Source organism: Amblyomma mixtum, chromosome 2 (assembly GCF_055824585.1).
Source record: "Amblyomma mixtum isolate Tamu chromosome 2, ASM5582458v1, whole genome shotgun sequence".
NCBI classification, from domain to species: Eukaryota; Metazoa; Arthropoda; class Arachnida; order Ixodida; family Ixodidae; genus Amblyomma; species Amblyomma mixtum.
Window position 1 is genome coordinate 61792572 of NC_143013.1, and position 18802 is coordinate 61811373.

The window sequence follows — 18802 nt, forward strand, 5'->3', positions numbered from 1 at the left end:
TAACGTGCACTGACATCGCACAGTACACGGGCCTCTAGGCGAAATTCTAGAGGCCCGTGTACTGTGCGATGTCAGTGCACATTAAAGAACCCCAGGTGGTCGAAATTTCCGGAGCCCTCCACTACGGCGTCCCTCATAGCCTTAGTCGCTTTGGGACGTTAAACCCCAATAAACCAAACCAAACTGAAGTGAGATGAAATTCGCACTGTTCTTAATTATTTAATTTACTTGAAAGGCCGCGAAAATGGTGCATTCAATGAAGACTTGCAAAGTGAAATGAAACAAAACAGGCTGAGCACCGAAGCTGGCATCAGTACCTGTCAAGCTTTGATGCGCTTTGTCTTGTCTGCTGCCCTTCTTCCTACTGTCGCTAGGAATTTAGAGCGATTACCACTTACCATGGGCCGCCGCGGTGGCTCAGTGGCTATGGTGCTCGGCTGCTGACCCAAAAGACGCGGGTTCGATCCCGGTCGCGGCGGCTAGAATTTCTTTGGAGGAGAAATTCTAGAGGCCCGTGTACTGTGCGATCTCAGTGCACGTTAAAGAACCCCAGGTGGTCGAAATTTCCGGAGCCCTTCACTACGGCGTCTCTCATAGCCTTAGTCGCTTTGGGACGTTAAACCCCACGAAACCAAACCAAACCAAACCACTTAACATGCACCAACTGGCCCAACAAGCTACGCTTCTTCAATACTATGCTTCCTTTCTGGGCATCTTTCCACATGTTCAGCCTCCTTCAGACCAGGCTACCTTCTGCGTCAGCACCATCGCCTACCTCTCCTGCAAAGCCCGGTTTTATTCCCACTGCATAAAAACGACCTTCCGCCGCAGGACGTCATTAGTTTGTTTGGTTTCTAGCGTTGTCCTGTGTACTTCTCCTGCTTGTGAAGGCGTCCTTTCCGCTGGTTTTCCACTTACCATGCACCAACTGGCCCAACAAGCTGCGCTTCTTTAATATTGGAGCGATTAGCTCAAAAATTCCTCTGTTTTAGCTCCTATATTTGTACCTTCGTTCCAATGTATCGTGCGTCAATTGCTGCCTGCAGCTGCGTGCGCGTGCTGTAGTACCAGTAAATATTTGTCGGGTCAGTTTTCCAAACTCCGAGATAATGTGATTCAGGTGTATGCCGAGAGAAATAGGAGTGACAGCGAGGGGCTATTTATTATTGTCAACATCCTTTGTTATATCTAGCCAACTGTCTTTAACGGAGAAATCAATAATGACCTTTATTAAGTGTTTTTTATATTTATTTAGAGAGAAAGAGAAATGTATTAGGCAATATAGGACAAGAGGTAGCTTGGCTGAGTGTGGAAGAAAAGTTACCAGTTAGTAGTGGGGATCAAATCCACGACCTCTGCATGTTGTGTTGGGCCGAATAAGCTACAGTGATTACGGTAACCCCTCCCGATTTAAAAAAAAATATAGATATTGCAGCTAAGGGTAGTCTAATGTTAGAGTGCACGGTGGCCAACGTCCAAACATAACGCTGGACGTGGTACATTGTGTTAGATTGCAGGTGACACGGAGGAGAGGGTTAATTGGAGAGATATGGGAGAGGCCTTTGTCCTGCAGTGGGCGTAGGCAGGCTGATGATGATGATTATGATGACATGTGGATCGCTGTTGACGCGGGAAAACTGGTAGCAATGCGAGAACTCTAATACGCTATCTAATGCACCGACACCTCACAACTGAGAACCCGCGATCTACGCTATCAGCAAGAAAAAATAGAGGAGAGCAATGACTTGTTAGTTCCCAGATAAAGAATGTATAGGCGTTCAAGTTATTTATGAAGAGAATGACCATAATCTGGTAATCATTTAGTTATGAAGCATTTTGACAGAAGTTAGCAGGAAAGATAACACGCCCCCAGTGGGAACAATAGCCGCGATCTCCACATGTCCACATTAATTCACTTCTAAAAAAAAAAAAAAATTGAAAACTCCTCTGTACTTTCGTAAGATTCAAGGATTGCCGACTTTTTCCAGTATTTTCAGCGTCGGCGTCTGGGAAAATGGTAGCGACCGCAGGCAGACCAGTGCAGAGGAAGCTTTCGAACGTTCAAACTCTACTTCTGGGTACCGCAGCCGGAAAGTGGGTAGTGCACATAGCTGAGCTAGAGCTCTTTAGTAGTACTCCTAAATCGGAAGATGTCTATACCATGCGCACTGTACGACAGAAATTTGCAAAAGCTCTGGCGCGAGCAGGCGGCAGTCTGAAACAAAATATAAGACTGTGACGTTTGGCCTTAGATAACAATTAAAGGTATAGAAAAGGAATACGACTGTAGTGTCATACTGCAGCGCTCACACTTATGCAGCTGTCTGCAGTTTTGCTATTGTTAAAACACCACAAAGTCCACAAGGTATTCACGGGTAATCGCATATTGCTTCATGGTACAGCATATACTATACTATGAATCCAAAACATATATGTAGAAGGCTCGAAACCGAAACTGAAACCGAAACTGAAACCGAAACACTAATACCTGTTTCTTTTGGTGTCAGATGGCGCCACCTTTGTCCGGATGTAAACATAGCAGCAGTCTCCAATATGGCGCTTTGCGTGTGAGTGTTGCAGTGCAGCTTGTGCGTGATTTTCGCTTTCGCCTGTGCTTCTTCTTCCTCTAAGGCCTGTTTACGGTCGTCACAACGTTTCAGCGAGAGCAAGGTATAGTGGTGAACATTCGGGCGACACTTTTCTGGACGAAACTGCCGCATTCATTGACAGGGAGGGGTTTCTCGGGAGATGTGTGCCGAGCGTGTGCGGTAGGCGAGGTTGGTTTCGGCGAGCAGATAGCTGGTTTGAATGGATGAATGGAGCGCGTTGATAGCACTTGTATTGGCGCTACATTTGAATAACTCACGCAGGAAGTGGTCGGTTAACTAACTCTTTCCTGTCTGGTCATCGAGTCGCTACTGCGGTGTGAAATGGCTGTGTGCGGGCTGATGTTCGTCGATCGATAGCTGAAGGACTCGTGAAAGCGCATCGTTTTGCATCGTGAAATTTTAAAACCCGTTGTTGTATTACTGGTTTACACAGGTGTACTGGTAGTGTTTGTTGTGGTCTAACTACGCTCCAGCTGTTGTGTCGTCTCAGTTTGTGCACCTGAAGAACGACTTCCTGTGAGGGCCCATACAACGTAATATATCGAGCCTTTAGCGGTGAACCTTTGTGCGTGGTCTCAGTAAAGCAATTATATTTTCATTTTGCTTCTTTTTTCGGCAACCATGAGAGGTTGTCGCGCAGAGCAATTCTGTGTTGTTTCAATCTCTGCCGTGGCTAGCGGGCTGCGACGGAGTATTATTATTCATATTAGAAAACCTGTGCTTGCAACAAAATGTGCATGTTTCACATGTCTGGTCTAGGTTATGCGTTTTGGGAAGTATAATAGTGCTTAAAGAAGGGAATTGCGCTAAAAAGACACGGACGAGAAATGACATGGACGGGCGACATCAATTGCGCCCGTCCATGTCCTTTCTCGTCCGTGTCTTTTTAGCGCAATTCCCTTCTTTAAGTATGTATGTACGACCGACTCGCCCAACAATGTGCTCCCTTGTATAATAGTAAGGCTACAAATATTGCCACAGGCAAGGACACTCTTCCAATTCCAGGATATAATGACAAAGAAAATGAAACAGTATGTGAAGAAACTCTGGCCCTCATTTTAGCTTTGGCGAATGCGAATTCCATAACAATAAATTTCAGTAAGACAAAGGTGCTGCTTTTCTAGCTTGAGAATAAAACTTGTTCTGCCTAAAGGGACCCTTGGTGCCAAGAGTGTAGAAATTGGGAAGTTATCTAAAGATTTAGGAGTTTACTGCATGAGCAGTTTGACTTTGGAATGGCGTATAACGAATGACCATGACAAACTTTAAAGCAGTGGGCCAATTAAAGGAAAAAATGTTTATGCTACTAGAGCGCATAAAATAGTTGCGTGATTTCTTAGCTTCCACTTCTGTTTATTTGTGCATGCATGCTGTGGGGAACTTCAGTTAAGAGGAACTAGAATAAGTTGTTTTAAAGGAAGAACATTAATATAATTGTGACTGTTCTATTTTATTGCCACATTGTAGAACCTGTTTCATTAGTGTGTAATCATTACTGTGTAATTAAGCTGCACAACTTCCATACCTAACATTTAGCATGGTAATTTTATCTGGCTATAAAGTATAACTTGCTTGAGAGTGACTTAGTAATGCTAAAAGAAAAATCGGGCTGTTATAATATTTGCCTTACAAGCGGATGGCTTGTGCCCACTTAAGGTTTTAAAACTGTCAGAAGTCACAAAATATTCACAGATGTAAAATTATCACAAAGTAGTTTGTAATTTGTTTTGTTTGGCCATGTATGCTTTCTTTATGTAAATATATTTTTAATCTTTTATTTCTGAACTGCATTTTCACCTTTGTTGGTTCTATAGTGTGTGTGTTTGTATGCTTGTGTTCATGTATTTTCTGTCATCTCTCAGTGTAATTCATTTATGTGTAAACTTTGCATCTGATAATCTCGATCCTTGTTGCATAAAAAACCTTTTGTTCTTGAAATAGCAGGCCACATCAAGCTGCTTCCCTTTTGTGGCGGTTCCCTCTGTAAAAAGAAAAATGATTTGATTGATTAATGTGTGTTTGCAGTAAAAGTTACTTATCTTGCTTCTTTTTTTTTCATTTGCCTTATGCATACTACTTCATCAGGATCTTCCATCATCTAACTTGGTGAGTTTGAATCTTTTTTTTTCACAAATTTTTATTACCTCAGAGCATAAAGTGGGCATATATATGATGGATGAAAGAAAAGATGTGCCTGTGTGGTCTGTGTTCTCATGCCAGCTTTATTAAGCTCGTGTAGTGCTTCTGTGAAAGTTTTTCATGCCTCACCCTTTTTATCCAAGACCTGTCGTGGTAGCTCAGTGGCTTTGGAGCTCAGCTGCTGGTCCCAAGGTTGCGGGATTGAGTTTTCACATTTCAGTGGAGCTGAAGCACAAATGCGCCCATGTGCTGTGCGACGTGAGCGCACGTTAAAGGACCCCAGATGGTCTAAATTAATCTGGCATCATCCACTTTAGTGCCCCTCATAGCTTGCGCGTCACTTTGAGACTTTAAACTCCACGTGCCACTTTTCGTTCAATATACAGCCTTTCTTTGCTGTACCAGGTTTCGTCGTTGTACACCGGGCATGCACAACCGGGCATGCACCGGGCATGCATTTCTTTGGCGTATAGATTATGAAATGTGTTTGCTATTTCTAACCTGGCGAAACACTTCATTCCTTATTATAATTTTTTTTTACAAATTTTGTCTTTCAGAATTATTGCAGAGACATTTTAGAGAGTAGTTATTGTGTGTTTCTGCATGTACCATCTACATTACCTTTCTGTAGAGTGTGTGAACAGTGTACACAGGCAACTAAGTAGTACAGACTCCAAATTCTTGATTTATCATTTTCCTCTTTGTAATCATGCATAAGACATTAATAGTATATATCACCACCTGATATTCGGCTATGACCGCTAAACAGTCATTAAGTTTAATTTCGTCTGTAATGCTGTTTGGTTGCTGTTTGAATGGCCGAACGATTGCTCTGACTACATAGTTCAATTCAGGTAACGTGAAACAGTTCAGGTAACAATGAAAAACATTGACATATGATCCCTGCCTTATTCTTTAACTTCCATTGTTTACACCAGCCTACCTAGAGAGATGGAATGGCAACGAATGAATAAGTATCAGGTAAATTGCAATGTTTTTCAAGCATTATAACTTTGACGTCGCAGCCATCATTAACCTGAACTGCAACCTATACAGTGGTACAGAAGAAATTCAGTTAATAATTATTTAGTCCTTGTCAGCAAATACCACATGCTGAGCCATGTATACTAATGTGTCGCACATCATTCCAAAAAAGAAAATGTGCAGCAAAAATTTCCTGTCTTTAGTCCTTCAAATCTGAAAATAGACAGCAGCCCACGGTTTCCGGGTAGAGCGCTTTTGCTTATCTGACTTGTAGGTTCATGTGGTTCTGTGGCCTTGTAAGCAGTGCTTGTAGATGCTAGTAGCTGTGCTGAGATATGGCTTTGTTTGTGGGGTAGTGCATCGGTCCATCACTCTGTGCAAGGCTGACGTGGGTGGTTCATTCTGCCAATTACGTGTGCTTCATGCTTAACTTTTGTTTTATGAAGGTGCTGAAGAACTCCTCAGTTATAACCATGATAAGTCGTGCAGATTGCTAAACAGTTCAATTTTGCTAGTTATGCTACCGTCCAAATACAGTTTTATTGGGGCCTGGGGTTGGGTGTTTGCTCCCTTCGAGTGGGAAATTTTTGGCATGACTACAGCATTCACCTCCTTTCTTTTTCGACATAGTTCACGAAAAACATTATGCAAAAAAGACTTCCGTGCTGCTCACCCCCTTTAGCACTCCTGCTGCTGTCTGTGTTTATAATGTTAAAATTGATGCATGAGATCGGTTTGTGTAATGCATAAAAATAAACTGGTAGGAAAACAATGGGCAAGTCGTACTGGTCCTGCAATTTTAGTAAAGCCTTGCTTCAAACTAGGCTTGTGTCAAGGATTCAATGGCTGAAGTAGAGCCCAACAATGTGAATAAACATCTTTGGCAAAATCCTCCACTACTGAGTTGATTCCTTGTTAAGGAATGGCTGCAGTGACAGCCTGCCTAGAGGGGTACAGACGCAGAATTTTGAACGCAAATGATACATTTCGTTTCGTGATCATAAGGAGATGCCATGGACAACTTTTAGTGGCAGGCATTGAGTGGAACATATTTTAATATGATTTTGAATGTTGTCCGAGCAACCTCTCTGCTTTTCCGCTCTAATCGAAGGACGTCATCGTGCACTTGCCCCCAGTTATTCTGTCGTCACTGAACCTAGTGGTTGTTCACAGGAACAATGTCCCATTGCTGTGAATGTCCCATTGCTCTGATCTACTGCCTCTCTCATTGATGTTCTGATTACTCTGGCTACTGCATAGAGAGGCGAATTCTGGAGTCCATCGTTCTGGGCATTAGATTTGGCTTGTGCAATTTCTATACTTTTAAATACATATTCAAAATCCATTTTTATCTCATTTGTTGACCTATTTCTTAATTGCATTCAATTACACATATCTGACCAGATATTATTATTATTGTCAATACAGTTGTGCCTTGTTAATGGGGACACCTTAGTTCCTGAGCAAAACTGTCCATAAAGCTAGTCGTCCATAATAACGAATCACGAAGAAAAGAAATAAAAAATAAAAATGCTCTGATTAAGGTTAGCTTCTCTGCATACTGGTCGCCAGAGAAGTTGAAATTAGACCTGATTTTGGTAGTTACACGCCCTTTACCGTGAACGTCATTGTACTTGAAATAATGGGATGTAGGTTGACGTGCCTAGTGGTCTATGATATGCTCGAAGGAGTCTCATGGCTAAATGACCTAACGACTACAAAGACTGTTCACATCTCATGAATTGCTACTATATACTAGGCAAACAAGGGAAGGGGAATGAGGGGCTCGTTGTAAATATGACAGAAGCCAACAGCCACAGAAACCAAGGGGCACAGGGGATTTTTTTTTAATTAATATATTTATTTTGTAGTGTTGATCAATTTTAGAATATTACTGAATATGTTATCGCTTAAAGAAAATTGATTAGAAAAGCAGGAGAAAAAACAACCACATGCCGCCGGTGGGATCCGAACCCACGACCTCCGAATTCGGAGGTCGTGGGTTCGGATCCCACCGGCGGCAGGTGGTTGTTTTTTCTTCTGCTTTTCTAATCAATTAGCTTTAAGCGATGACAAATTAAGTAATATTCTAAATTGATCAACACCACAAATTAAATAAATAAATAAATAAAAAATATATCCCCTGTGCCCCTTGGTTTCTGTGGCTGTTGGCTTCTACTATATATTAGCACTCACTGGGCTGACAGCTGCTGAATGTGGCTTTCTGCGTGGCACAAGCTACAAAGGGAGTTTACATCTAAGTCATTCATGCAATATGGAAAATGGTGCGGCATGTCGATTGTGCTACTTTGCACTATAAAGCACTAAACCACAAAAGAAAACTACCCTCACTTAGCCAAATGCATTTTTTCACTGCATTCCTGTGCAATTTTCATCACCTTGCATATTTGAGATTTGCTTTAGGGGATTTAATTGTTTTGCTGTTATCATCTCACTTTATGTCCGCCTGGTGCATAGCTTATGTGCACATTTCATGCATCTTTCAGTGCGTAATTCTAAGAAATCCGTGAAGCTTAATTTTGATCAACTTGTATATTTGAGATTTCCTTTAGGGGATTTAATTGTTTTGCTTAAGTGGTAGTGACTTAATGGCTGTATCTTTTGCTTTACTTTTCATTTTCTTTATCAGGTATTCTTTGGAAAAAATAAACAGTTCTTGGATGCTCTGTTTTTTTTTCTTTACTTCTGCTCCTTGTATTTTTTTGAAGATCGAACGGTTTAGGTCTAAGCTAAAAGGTTTGAATGTAGAGTTACTTCGCCATTTCACAATTTCTATGTGGTTGAGTGCTGTTTCATGTTAGATTTTTTTGTATAATAATGCTGTTCTTTTTTGTGAGAAATGCTGTGTACACATACCCATATTGTTATTTTTTTTTTGCATTTGAATGGAATTTAGTTGCATGAATTTTCAATGAATTTAGTTGCATCAGTGGCAATGTCCTTTTCCTGTTTGCCATTTTCTCGCCTTTTCATCTATTGCTCCCGAACACATTTCAGTCCTAACATGTTTCGGAATGAGAATAATTTATTCGGTTGTTCATGAAAGTGTGCAGTGCTGTTGATCAGCTGGAAGGTTTCTTAAATTGAAAAAAAAAAAAATGGTCTCAAAAACTGAAGTGGGATAAGAGGCTGAGCTGGAGCATAAAAAATTTGAATTTGTGAAGTATTAATTGCCTGTGATTATTTACGGGCAGCCGACATGTTTCCTGAATGCACCCTGGAGTGGCAGGTGTGCTACTCCTTGTGGTACAATGTGTATGGGGCATGCTTACTTTGGAACGGCTAGTGACTCATGAGCCTTTTGATCACAGCTCTTTTTTTGACTGCAAGGGGATATGTTCATAGCTTTTGCAGATCTTTTTCAAAGAAGAAACTTTAATCCACTTTATGATGCACTTTGGTCCACCACCCATGTTATCGAGGGGAAAGACTGTCACTGATGTTTTCACGTGACTGTCATAACCTGTTATAAGGTGACACATACGACAGCTCTGACAGCACTGAGTTCACGTGTGCATATCATAGAACTAGAGCTTTTGGCTGTCAATAGATTCAAGAGTTGTTTAAAGGTAATATTCCTGAGGTGGAGATGTCTGACTAGCACTGTACTAACATTGATGTACCGAAATGGTATGTTACTTCTGCACATGTCATTCGGACTTGCAGTCATGTGGACTTATCATGGCTGCACTAGAAACTCTGTGAAATGTTTAACTTTCATTTTGATGAAAGAAGAAGTCAAATTGAGTGCATTCTTTTGTTTGCACATGATTCTGAATGTATTGGGAAAGTTGGTTAAGGGTAGATTGTCTACATGGCACGTCGTGTGCTTCCCTTCCTTTCTGCTTATTTAGCTTGAGTGTATGTAAGGGACTGTGCAAAGACCTGCTGTGACAGTCTCCACACTGCTTTATTGACGTTAAACCCAAAACCATAAACCGATACACTTGTCAATGTTCACTCTTTGAAGTTTGATGCTACTGTGCTTTACTGGATAACAGCTCAGTTTTGTTGTCATTTATTTCTTGTTTTCACTCAGGAGAATGAGCCTCTGAATATTAGTTTTTTGACACATAGTCTTAGGGGTGTCTTTGTTGGAAAGGGGGGTGGGGTTCCCTATACTGGCAAGTGCGGTGAAGTGATGATATTACGAACTATGGTTGATGTGAACCTATGGCTCTGAAACTGCATTAATGCAGTGCGTATTGAGGCACCTACCTCTCTACATTGCTTCAAATGCGTAAGAGTTCTGAACTTCATTTCATAGATTCTGTGTCTGCAGTAAGGAGCTGGCCACACTGACCTTTAGGCCTTTGCAGCCTGGACATACTCTATTTATCAAGTGCCCAAAAGGGACATGTTTTGTTCAGTAACAGTCTTTCTCGCTTTTAAATACCTTATCATTGATAATGACGCTGTGTTGTGACACAGCAGACAAACAATTTTGAGCCTGGGGTGCTGGGTTCAAGGCCTATGCATCTTAGCATCTCGAGCTAAAAGTTTAATGGGAGAAGAATCTTGTGCCTGGCAGTACATAGCCTTTCATCATGGAGTGTTCTGCACTTTGAAAAGGTGGCCTGTCCTCAGCTTCAGATAAGATGCGCGGCTGACCTCGAGAGTGCTGTTTATATTGAACTGATTCTTTCCTTGTACGGAAGAGAATTTAAATGGAGCTTTTTTTTTTCTTTAGTGGTAATAGACAGGTGTTGAACCCTTCGTCTCCCCTGTGTAAACCAGTGCATATTGCCATCTTGACAGTGTGTCACAATATTGTCATTGGCTGCATTTATATAAGAAAGGCAAAGTGAATAAGAAATAAGAAAAAAATACTGTCGCCAATATTTGTTTCCCAGTATAAGTGGTGCTGCAACAGCTACACATATGGGCTGCCACTATTCGACACACTTAGCACATGGGATTACAGACAGCGCCTTCTCTAAAGAAAACTTCGAATCCGCGGCCTTCCTAGATGACATTCTCATTGGCTGGCAGGTTAACGTTCAGTTTCTCGTTACGGCGTATTATGCCCGAGGCGAGCGTGTTTATTCAGAGCAGGCAACCTCACATAGTATTTATCGTTCTTGAAAAAAAAAAGACAGGAAACCGTTTCTCGAGCTCTGCATTGTATGCCCAAGCCCTTGTCACGAACCGAGGCGCGGTGTGCGCCAGTCCTGAGCCCCCTGCCACGCCTGGGGCTTCCTTGGCCCCTCGCTCTTCCGGAAGGCTTCTTCCGCTGTCAGGCACCGCGACGTGGCGCTGTACCGCGCGGTGATCGAATGGAACGCGAGCTGGGCAGCTGGAGCTCTTCCGAAGAGAATCCCGCCTCCCTCGTATAGATCATTGCCGAGCTGCCTGCGCTTGCCCCCCCCCCCCCCCCCCCCCCCTCTCGCGCCGCGCGCTCCTCTGCTTCCCGGTAGCCCGCCGCTTCCCTCTTTCGCGGTGTGATCCTTTTTTTCCGGCTTCCTCCGTTCCACTTCCGGGGCGAGACTTCCTGGCCCAATCGATACGCGCCGGAATCTCCGCCACCTAGGTAGTGTAGCTGAGTGCGCGGGCTGGCGTGAAGAAGGGCAGTTCGCCTCCGTGTGGTGTGAGGGATAGCGGGGGCACATTTGGCGGCCGCGTGGGGATTTGCGGCGCGTTGCAGTGTGGACTAACGAGGTGGCGAGTCGCGGTCGCTGCGGGAAAGGAAGTGGCAGTGGAATAGTTTCCGGGTGACTTCTCAGGGCCCGTAATTATATCGGACGACGGCGGTTTTTGCGGTTTGCTCTTGAAAGAAATGCGTATTGCGGCTGCGACTGTCGTTATGCGATGTGCGGGTACCACTGTGGCAATCCTGATCACTGTGTTTCAGGTTCTGACTGCACACGATGTAAGTTATAGTGGAGTTTTGTGACTTTGTTAGTATTGATAATGATGATTTTAAACCATCTTGCAAACAAATGCAAAAGAAAACTGGTTTGCCAAAGCCAGTAGTGAGGTTATAGGCCCAGCAACATCGGTGAACGACAAATAACAAATAATGGCAGTACAGCTAAAGTGAAGTGTGTGTATATATATATATATTGACACTGTTGAAAATCACGAGTAAGCACTGGATTAAAGTAAGCTTCGTTCGTAGAAATTACGCAAATCTCAAAAGAGGTGGCAAGAATAACACACGTACATTTTTTTGTTTATTTCGAATAACTACATTCGCGGAAGCATTGGATAGGGGATTGTATTACAGAAAACAAAATACAACATAACAGTGGCAAAATATAAAGTGCAAACATACAAACATTGTGCGTAAAAGTGCAAGAAAAGAATGAACAAAACGCGAAAATAAAACGCGTAACTTCAAGACGCAGTAGAAAGAATAAAACATAAAAAAACGACTGAACAGCAATAAAAGAACGCACAAGTCGCTTCACTAAAATGCGGGAATAATGATTGTCTAAAAAGCGTGGAATCTAATATGAATGCGATACCTACGGGAAGGTGGTTAATGATCTTGAAATGCTTGCTAAGCTTTGTTTTGATGTCCAAGCAAAGATATTAGTGCATAAGCACTCATTAAATATTTTGGCGACCATCTAGACCATCCATATTGCGTTGCAGGCATTAAAACGGCGAATTTTTCGTAATAATAAAGCAGCAACATATTTCCTCGCGAATGCAGAGTGCAAAAATGACGCAGGACGACTGTCTGTATGAATTCAGTTTAGAAATTCGCGGCATTACCAGTATGCAGTGCAAAGTTCAAGCATAGTGATTCTCTTTGTCAGTACATTGTAGTAATAAGTACTGTAATAAAATTGCCAGTGGCTTAGCTGGGCTATGCCAGGATATACGTAGCGAAAGCTAAGGCGGCATATTCACGGCGTTTAGCCCGTCGTTCGGCGCGCTGTTCTTCTGTTTCCTGGGCGATTCGTTTCCTCTTCATCTCGTTCCGATGTCGATTCCAGCAGGCCTCCTACTGCTTCGCAGACTTGTCGACGTCCATACTGCCGCCTCAACTGTGGTTGCGGCGCACGCGAGCTCTCCTTTTCAATCCGACATGTTATCAGGCATGGGACACAGCTGGCGAAGCGAGCGGAGGCCAACGCAACGACGAGGCAAGCGGCGTGACGTCATACCAAACGGCGGCGAAGCACGCGGTGTGACGTCATGCCAGATGGCGCGGCGAGCGCGCGGCGTCCGCCAGCTGCGGTGGTTGCTAGGCAACGGCTCAAGGTCGGTGTCTGTGCCTCCTCTGAGCAGCTCCACAGCGAAATCGCAAGTTCGTGGCCAATGTAGCTTTCGCAACAATAATATTCTGAAAATGTTACAACAGATACGCCGTTGTGGCCTCATGACGCGACCACAGGCGCTCGCTCTTTCAACCCGGTCTTGGTTGCCCCTTTGCACAGGGTCTTACATGGCTTTACATCGAGTGTTTGTCATGTGTTGTTGTAGTCTTAGTATTACGCAGAAATTGGCTGTGTATTATCTTAGAGGGCAGCGTTATCGTTCGCACGTAATTATTGTCTTTAATTTCCTCTTCAGTGGTTTCTCTATCTCTCTTGTTGCTCTTCACCGCGCTTCCTCCTTTCTATTTTTTTTAATGGCGGCATTATTCTCCTTGAGAATTCTCTTGGAAGCTTGCGTGCTTGATCTCCTATCCGTCAAACCTTTATGCTTCTATTTTCTTTAGCTGTTTTTTTTTCAGCTTCATATATCTAGGGCTATACGGATAAGGTGTTGGCTAGCGGTGATTGTGGCCTGCCTTTTTCCTATGTGTTTTTTTATTGTGCATGGAAATTTCGGCACATGTTTACACTAACGTTAAAAGCGCTTGCAAATTTTTTTAAGCGCAGCGAAACGAGGCTTATGTTGAAGCCTGCACGGAAGCATTACGTTCGTAAATGAAGATGCAGTGTGAACTAAATGAAGTTGAATGAGATATGTCGAGGCAGAACTTTGGAGCGGTTAAAATTTAAGAGAATTGAGAAAAGTCGCCAAGTGCGTCCCCTCTCCCTTCTTTTCCCACCAAAAAGAAGAAAACTAAAGAACATAGATAAACAAAGAAATACCTGCGACGAGAAATGAAATAATAGACACCTTTAGCATACTGTGTACCGTGTTATCGAGGCCGGAGTACCGAGAGCCCGCCTACCGCCAGTGCGCACGCGCTGATTGGTCCCGATGCGGCAGGCTTTCCGCAGCTCTTGGTACCTGGCGCCGTCTGGTGCTCTCAAGGCGATCTTCTGGCGTGCGCACTGACGGCGCGCGGGCTGCCGGTATTCCGGTAACGGTAACACGGTATGCTAAAGGTGTCCAATGTCTTTTGGTTGGCATCCAAAAAAATAAAAGCCTAAATGAAGGCGGGGATGAAGAAAATGAAGTCGGGTATACTGGAAGCTTTGCAAGAAAAAGAAAAGGAAAATGATAGACGCAGTCACCAAATTTCAGGGATCTCGCTCACGATAGTTACGGATGCAGGTTGCGTTTGTATCGTTGAGGAACGGGAGACGTCGGTGCTTCTGCGAAGCATTCTCGCGCGCCCAAGAATGTAGCAGTGAGTCTGGCGCGCCAAATCGCGCTCCTCGTCCGAAATTGCCGCCGCCGTTGGGAAGATGCAGCTGCCGAGAATCGATCTGCATGTATCCCACGGCATTATCATCCGCCCACGGCGGCTTTGCGAGGTTTGCCGAAAGTGTCTCTTTCTACGGGAGTAGTGTTATAGTTTGTACTGTTCCTAGATTGTGAAGATAATGTTGATGGCTTGTTGAAAAGAAAGTAAACGGAGAACTGTACGAAAAATTCCTCTCAAATTTTCCGCATCGGGGCGTGTTTTGAATGTAGTCGCAGCGAACGGGGACCCAGCACTTAAATTCGCCGAAGCTTAACACTGACGCGGACATCGCTTTCCTCGAAAACTCGGGCGTGTAGCTTCGAGACGTATACATATATTGGATTCGCGGACGTATTCCTCGTCGCGAAATGTTGAGAAACGAGCCAGCATTAAAGCTATGGAGCGAGAAAAAGTAGTGTCGCTATCACGTCGTCATTTTCCAGTTCGATCAACCTTACATATCTGGCCGGTATTTACGTAGTGGCACCTCCATGGGGGTTCTGTTTAGCTGTTTGCGGAACTGTCATTGGTATCTTAAATGGGAACTGCGCGTTCGTCCGCGCTCTCGGCGCTCTCAAGAATAGAGTTTTAGCAGAGAGTAGGCGCACTAGCATAGACATACGCCGATTTGCAGCTGCGCAGCATCTGGTAATTCGGTATACGCCAAAGCTAAAGTACGCCTACACGCTGTGCTAAAGCTCTCAAATGTCTGGTCTGTGCCACTGTGAAGGGGCCGTATTTTGTCACATTGTTTTCGCGCGCTATAGCACTGAAAGCACTGCGCGACTTGAAGTTGATCGGTTGAGGCTTGACCTAAGCGGATTATAGTGATCTAGCGCAATTTACTTTTGCTGGGGGAATACCCATAGGTATTACTTTGACATTAAACAGCCTTTTTCTCTTCTCCGAACGGCGGTAGACAGCGCTCAGGACAAAAGCGCTTTGTTGTGTCACCTTGAGTGGCTTCCGTAATAAACAGCATGCGTACGTGCACGCCTGCACGGACTATGCAGACGCACTGTGCGTCAGCACAGGGTCCGTGACGTCGTCTTGATCACCCATTTCCTGTGTTAGTCGTGGCTGCAGCAGCGTTGGCACACGCGTCGTGCACGGTGTCGAAAACAACGGCAACGGAAGCGAAATCCCATTCCGCCGATCGGCGAAGCGCTGCGATGCGTGCCCGAGAGAAACCAATCGGACCGGGCGTGGTGATCGCATTTCGAAGCCCGAACCTGGTAGGGAAGCCCTCTGGCGGGGTTTTTTTGTTTATGATTTTCGCCCTCTCGTGGTCGTCGCCCGCATAATGATGTAAGCGATGCGCGGTATGCGAGACAGCCCATCTGCGCCGCGCTAACTGGCCCCGTTCGGAGGGGAAGACGGGGGATTTGCTATGCGAGCTTTCCCGCGCGCCCGGTTTATGCGATCAGAAAGGTTATGGAATATGGCTGTAGGGAAATGGGAACAGTTCCATCAGCTCTTTCGGTAATTGGTAGCCGGCTTTGAAAAGCGACGACAAAGCTAGGTATAGTGGTTACGCGAGGCTTGGGCTAAGAGCAGAGAGCGTTGGAGATTGATCATCATGCGGGTTGAAGCGGATTTCTTGGTGACTCTTGGAGGAGGCCGGTGTGCGGGAGGGAAGGGGATTATCGTATTTGCGCAATAGATTTCGTGAACTCTCTTCGCCAGAAAAAAAAAGAAGTGCTGGAGAAATAGCATTGCTAACCGAAAGACGCGGGTTCGATCCCGGCCGCGGCGGTCCAGTTTCGATGGAGGCGAAATTCTAGAGGCCCGCGTACTGTGGGAAGTCAGTGCACGTTAATGAACTCCAGGTGGGCGAAATTTTCGGGGCCCTCCACTACAGTGACCCTCACAGCCTGAGTAGTCTGGGGACGTTAAACCCCGATAAACCACAAGCCAAACCAGCATTGCTAACCGCGAAATATTGTGCGAAAGCGGGTTTTTGCAGGAGGACACCATCGCCACGTACCTGAAAGCGCGATTTAGTGTGACTTGCGCACAGATGGAAGTTGATGAAGACGGCGACGTGTAATGCACGGCGCGAGACTGTGTTGCAGTTTAACACGAAGCGTGATCGGCTGCGACGATATTTTATAATGCTGCAGTGCAGAGGCCAGCGAAGCTGATCTGTTGGCGCCGCCGCGGGTTCGAAACAAGTCGCGGCAATGTTGATTTTATTTCTCCCGGTTGTCCAAGGTCACTCTCATTCAAAGTCTCGATTATTTCCCGCCGTTTCCCGCTTCACGTGACTAACTTCAGAGGCGTCGCCACGCACTGGCATTTTCAAGGTTATGAGGACAATAGTGATTTCGCACTAAAAAATGGCGGCAAAGCAGGCAAATGTCTCCGTTTGGGAACTCCCCCCCCCCCCTCCCTTCCCCAAATGTGGACAGAATACTTGCGTGGGCGGCACAGGCACGTCGGACGGGAAGATGCATGGCGGAGGAAGATAGTATAAAGATAAGGTGCCTCGATGCCTGCCCGCCGCGCCGCCGTTCGAACGGCGGCGCGGTGGGCAGGCATCGAGGCACCCTAGAGGAAGAAGGAAGGCAGCATCGCCTGGTGGCGATGACGAGAACTGCGGCGCTAAGGAGGATAAAGTAAGGCGATGAAATTAAGCGCACTTAGGTGGGAACGCTTTTGCAGCCCGCGGGAAAAAAAATAAAGGGATGCAATTGGCGTGGGTTCTGGGCCCCGTTGGCTCTTTAACGGGAGGACGGAAGCCTCCCGGATAAGAAGGGAAGAAAAGGAGAGCGTGGGAGGGAGCACCGACGCAAGACGAATCCCGTTTGCGAATCGAGTGTGCCAGCTCAGCGGAATTGCCGTTCGCCGGACCGCTTTTGTTATTTGTTGGCTTTCTTCTGCGCGCTGCTTATACGGCTTTCCCTATTTCCCTTCGTGCTCGCTTCCCTTCTTCCCGTCTTTGCCGACCTGCTCGTCACGCTGGCTGCGTCGGTAGTAAGCGGCTTGCATGCCGCCTCTGTGTGTTGCGTGTATAGCGCCGCGTTCTCAAGGATGTTTCGGGGTCGGCTTTGGGCGCTTGCATTAGCTTGGAGGCTGGGTTGTTTCGTACTTTACTAACGTTATTTCTCTGTCTTTTTTTTTTGTTTTCCCCACGCTTCATTTCTTTTTTCCTTCCTGCCTGAGTTCGTTTCCAGTAGTTTTGTTCGTTCCCGGGAACCCTCCGTCTCGTGTACTTAATTTTCTCCTCCCCCTGTCTCAAACTCTGGACCGCTCCCCCCCCCCCCCCCAATAGCAGTCCAGCAGAAAAGCAGCGTGCTCTTCCCCTCGTGCTCCACTTTCGCTGTTTAATGAAGTGTCACGCGCCTCCGAGTTTCTTGTTTTCTTTTTCCGGCTGTGTTTCTCGGTCCTTCCGCCTGGCTTCTTCGTGTTCGGGCAGTTTCCCCGCTGCCTGTCCCATTCACGATGCCCCGTCGCTATCTCGTAACCGTGTCGGCCCTCCGTTCTCGGAAATTCGCGACAAGGACGAGGCAGGGGCGGTACTTATGTTGCAGTTGTTCTTTCGCTTTTGCGCGGAGATTTTGTTTGAGTTCACGGGGCCTGGCAGAGGAGAATGTGGTTACAACGCAATGTCCCGCACGGGGTTCATCTCACTCATGTGGCTAGTATTATGGCGAATGGTGAAGAAGAGAAAGAACAAAAAGATGATGACGACTAAAAAGAAACTTCTTGGTGCCATGTTTACTGAAGCCAAGAACAACAGTAATTTCATGTATTCAATTCTCTAACCTTCTTTCCCGTTTAATTCATTAATTATTTTTTTTTAAATTCCTCTTTAATTATTCTGATTTCTTATCCAAAGCAAAACCATTAGCTTGGTACCACTTTAGCCTCTTCTTTTGGCTGTCCTCATTGAACCGTAGCCTATCCCCCGTCGTGGGTATGTGCCATGTCACTGAGGCAACAACAACAATTGGTCCTACCGTCCTGCGCCGTTATACTGCGAAAGCGGTGCTTCTGTTTTCTGCAGAAAACAGGGGGAAAAGTAGCCTATATATACTTAGTTGGGCACGTCAGTCTCTCGCCGCTTATACAATATGCGGCGCTAACAGCGAAATAAGAAATTGATACCGAAAGAGGCGGCAGTGCCCGAAAGCGCGGTTCGCAGCAACTGGCCACAATATTACGGGGAGGCCTGAGTGCTTTGTGCCGCGTCCTCTCTCATATAAGAGCTGACTATGGCGTTGTGCCGAGCGCATCCGTCTCAGTTCGCATGTTCGGTGCCCATTGTTACTGGTGCTCACGAACACGCACGCAACAAAGTAGTCCGTCATCGCTCTCCTTTGCTGCCGCTGCTTTTCACTGGCATGCTCGGAAGAACACAACAGCATGCACCCGAAGATGCCGTCACTCAAAGTAGAGCCAGCTGCTGGCTATAAAGCTACTGGAAATGCTTTAAGCTTATAAAAGACGGCGG

General features: G+C 45.3%; 1 protein-coding gene across 4 annotated transcripts in view; it reads left to right on the forward strand.

The window, feature by feature from the left end:
- Positions 1-2543: 2543 nt before the first annotated feature.
- The window catches only part of LOC149359519 (cytochrome b5 reductase 4), a 171739-nt gene continuing 155480 nt past the window's right edge, over positions 2544-18802 (forward strand). For all 4 annotated transcript variants that reach the window (XM_089571724.1, XM_089571727.1, XM_089571723.1 and 1 more), the window contains exons 1-2: positions 2544-2670; positions 4695-4715. The gene's annotated coding sequence lies outside the window, so the exon portion shown is untranslated. The remainder of the gene's footprint in view (positions 2671-4694; positions 4716-18802) is intronic.